The sequence below is a fragment of the Brienomyrus brachyistius genome, unplaced genomic scaffold (genome assembly GCF_023856365.1).
Source record: "Brienomyrus brachyistius isolate T26 unplaced genomic scaffold, BBRACH_0.4 scaffold39, whole genome shotgun sequence".
Taxonomy (NCBI): Eukaryota; Metazoa; Chordata; class Actinopteri; order Osteoglossiformes; family Mormyridae; genus Brienomyrus; species Brienomyrus brachyistius.
The window spans coordinates 3,020,931-3,025,095 of NW_026042314.1; positions in this window are offsets into that span (position 1 = coordinate 3,020,931).

The following is a 4,165-nucleotide window of genomic DNA, read 5'->3' on the forward strand; positions in this document are numbered from 1 at the left end:
CAGAACAGACTTTACCTAAACTTATCTAAACTTCATGTAGAATAAACACGTTTTAAATGCTTTTTTGGATATTGTCATTTTCAAATCTATATAAATACAAATGTGATTAAAGAAGAATAGCAACAAGATAAAATTAAATTTTAGTCGCTGCCCACTGGTGAGTTGTGGTATTTTTAGAACAGGTCCGTTGGTGACTCATGTGGTCCTTGGGGGCATCCTGGTGCCAGTGGGCACCATGTTGGTGACCCATGTTCTAAATGGTATGTAGGGTTTGCAAACTACACCAACGCTTCTGATGGAGCTACATTTAGGCTTATAGTGGAATAATATAGTGGAAGATTCCATGCGTGAGTGTCTGAGAGCGTGAAAGTCATGCCAGATGCATGGTAGTCGGCAGCCCTGCTTTCCGTGTGCATCTGTCTCTTACTTTAGGTGGCTAGAGATCCAGCATTACTCAGGATTAGGAGCCACTTGCACTGATAATAATTAGTTTCTTTTTCCACTTGCAGTCTACTGCTGTATAACATGAAATCAGCCCAAAAATCCGCAACCCATGACCTCCTAATATTTACCCGAAACTATGTTTTCAAAATAGCACAACTGGGCATGACCACCGCGGACCTGGAAACTCTGCTGAGCATTGAGAATCAGCGTGCAAAGGCTCTTAATTTGGATATGTTTGTGAAACGTTCTGCTGCACAGCACAACAAAGAAAAACAACTGGTCAGTGATAATGAAAAGTACAATCAGCATTGTTTTAACCATGAGAGTCCAAATGCTTAGATAAATTGTCACTTTTTCAGTGTAAGTATGCTCCTGAGCTCCACGATTCTGAATGATAGTCGGTTTCTCACTGAACCTCCATGCCACTCTGTTAAAATCTCTTGCCACCCCATGTAAAATTTTCTAGATCCACCACTGTGCCAGAGTAAAGACTTACAGTAAGAATCTTGAGTATTATTTCAACATAAACTTTGCTTGGGTGCTTCATACTTTAAATTAAATATAAATTATGGCAACGTGCAAAACTATTAAGCAAAATGCAACGTATTTGTTTTTCATTTACGTAATTATATATGTTGATTATGATTCTTTTTAGTTCCACAGTACATGCAGATACTACAATCCAAGCATGCACTCTTAGGTTAATTGCTATCAGTTTATATAAAGATTTATAGAAATTTCAGTCAGAGACTAGCTTCTGATATACAAAGAATGTTTACATTTTTTTTGGCCGTGGAATAGTTTTTCAGTGCTGCATGTAGTTTCTCTTTATTGTTTGAATAGGACACACTTACACATCAACAAGTGTAGTGGCAGTTGTGATGTTCTCGCATATGAGAAAATACAAGGACAACTTTTATTAAAGAAAATGAAAGGCTTTACTCTCCATACTCCAGTCAATTGCATGCATAGGCCTACTGCCGCGTCTCACTTTGCCAACTTCCACTTCCGTGCGGCTCAGGAGGATCAGGCTGCAGAACACTGGAAAGGGGTCCACAGCTCAAGGGGACCACCAGAGGACAGATGGAGTGGAACCGGGAACCAAGGGATTTGCCAGTGACTGGCACTCACTGTTGTTTTCGACTACAATAAAAACAGCTGTACTGGCTAAATAATGAGCATACAAAAGGAAAAAAAGGCATGGATAGGAATAAAAAGGTAATTAAAAATAGAAAAACAACTGAAGAGTCATTCACACTGAACACGCGTCTCTGCTCTCAGGACGATGATCCTGCCAACTGCGCCAGACTGTGACAGACCGAACCACAAAACTGTAGACTCAGTGGACAGCTGACTACGCCACCCTAGGAATTTCATCCAGCTTTCCATTGAGACTACAGTTTTGCAGTCTGTTCTGCCAAACAATGTATTAAAAAGTGCAGTGTTATACATGACACTGTAATTAGTTCAATTCAAGAGATGTACTATCAAGTTATAATAGTGTGATTATCATAATCACACAAATATATGAATTCCTCTGATACTGAATTAAACAACCCTTTATGCTGTCCCTTATGTGAATTAGTAAAAATCTCCATAGTCATATGCAATTCCAATTCCCCCTTTTATTTATTTTATGGCAGACAGACAGCAGTGTATTATTATATTATAATTATATTATATTTATTATAATTATATTATATTATAATTATTATATATATCATTATATTAGGGTGCCCCTCGCAGAAGGTAAATTTAATCTTATTTAATTACATTTTCTATATAGCGTCAGATGACAGCAGACATCATTTACTGTAAGGTTACCTTTACTATAGAAGATATAACAGCTCCCAAAGTTCTTCATCTGGTACAGAAAACATACGCCTGACAGATGTTGAAGTTTATTTCGTCTTTATTCTTCTAGACGCCGTGAAAAACTATAAAATAAACATATTATTAAATTCCTGCATTACATTTAATCTTACAAGACATTCTAAAAGATCCATGATATTACCGCTAAACAGCGGCTCATACATCACCGCAATTCCACTTTTCAATACAAGACAACAAGTAAATACAATAAATATAAATTACCGTGTGCGCCTTCTGACCAAATGCTTAGGAGTTATTACAGATCCTGCCGTGACAAGCCGACAAACCACAAGTTGACTCCATGAATCTCCCAGCATGCATTTACTCGTACCCTATTCCGTCACCTGACCATGTATTCAAGGGTTAACACGGATCAATTAAATAGTCAGCAGAGGGCACTGACATACATTTCACAGTATACATTCTATATTAAATCAAACCAGCAAAAGGTGATTATAAAATAACCGTCTTAGCGACAGTTACAGAGTGGCGTAGTCACCCTTTCGCTCTATAGCGCCCCCTACCCCTACTATGTTTTTAATTATAATAATTGCCTCATGTGCAGTTACGCTGGTTAAATTACCTGGAAATGTTATTAACTGCACATTCTCCTAGAAACTAACAACGGTGCTCACTCAGGTATATTTATAATGGTCAGAAAGCTGATGTAAAGTCTGATATAGTGCTGAATGTGTTATTTTGTAGACAGTAATAGGTTTAATTAATTTTATATTCCATTACTGTAGAAAGCTATACTTGCTTACTTAAGGTATTTTGCGTTATTAATGTGTGATTTAAATGCAGGTAGTTTTATTACAGTCAGCTTTTATTCACAGTGAGTAGCTTGTCATCATGAAGAGGAAGTGTGACAATCGTGAGGTTTTGGGCAACCACAGAAAAGCAGGAAAGTAAGTAGAGACAGTGAGATAATTAGTGCCAGTCAGATGATAGACGTATACAGTATGTGAGTCAAAGGTTCTTCATATATTAATCATCCCATTCAGGTAACAAATCCTTAGAAATCCATTCCTGAGCATCATGCCAAGAAACACCACTTGTTTACTGAAAACTGCTTTCATGTAAACTCTGCTGTGCTGAGAGTAAAGATGAAGAGGGAGAGACAGCAAGAGGCTGCTGACGGCAGAAAATGCAGGCGACATGGAGGGGAGTGAGAAAAGGAGCAAATATTGATGGTTAAGAGTGAATAATGACGTCACAGCAGCTTGATCTTGATGTTAGTTTAATATGCTTCTTAGTTTGGCCTGTGGTGTGTATTTCAGATACAGCATTTAATCAGGGAGACTGAGTGTGAGACAGAGACAATGACAGAGAGAGAGAGAGAGAGAGCAGACAGGCAGGTGAAGATGAAGGTGTATTAGGGAGGAGGGGGGAGGAGCTTGGACCTTCACCAAATCAGCCAAATGTAAATGTCACGTCTATCAAACAGGAGACCCTGCTTTCAGGAGAAATGGTTTAAAGATCACACTGGGCTCCCTTACAGCCCCCCCTCGTCTTAAGGGGGGTTCTTTGTTTCTACTGTGCAAAATAATTTGTAACACAAATGTCTAAACTGGCATGAAAGACACATTCAGCTCTTGTGAAGACTGGCATGTGAAACTGGAAAAGGCACTGGGGAAATTCAGTGCACATAAAGACAGGCAGTGCCACAGATTAGCACTGATGACATGGATTCAGAAGATCAATCCTGTTAATATTCAACCTTCAGATGAGCTGGAAAGAGCAGCAGCAAGTGAGGAAAAATCTTCTGAAGTTAAGTACTTGGCACGGCAAGGCCTGGCTTTTCGAGGTGTTGGTAAGGAGAGTGGGAATTTCAAGCAGCTTCTAATGC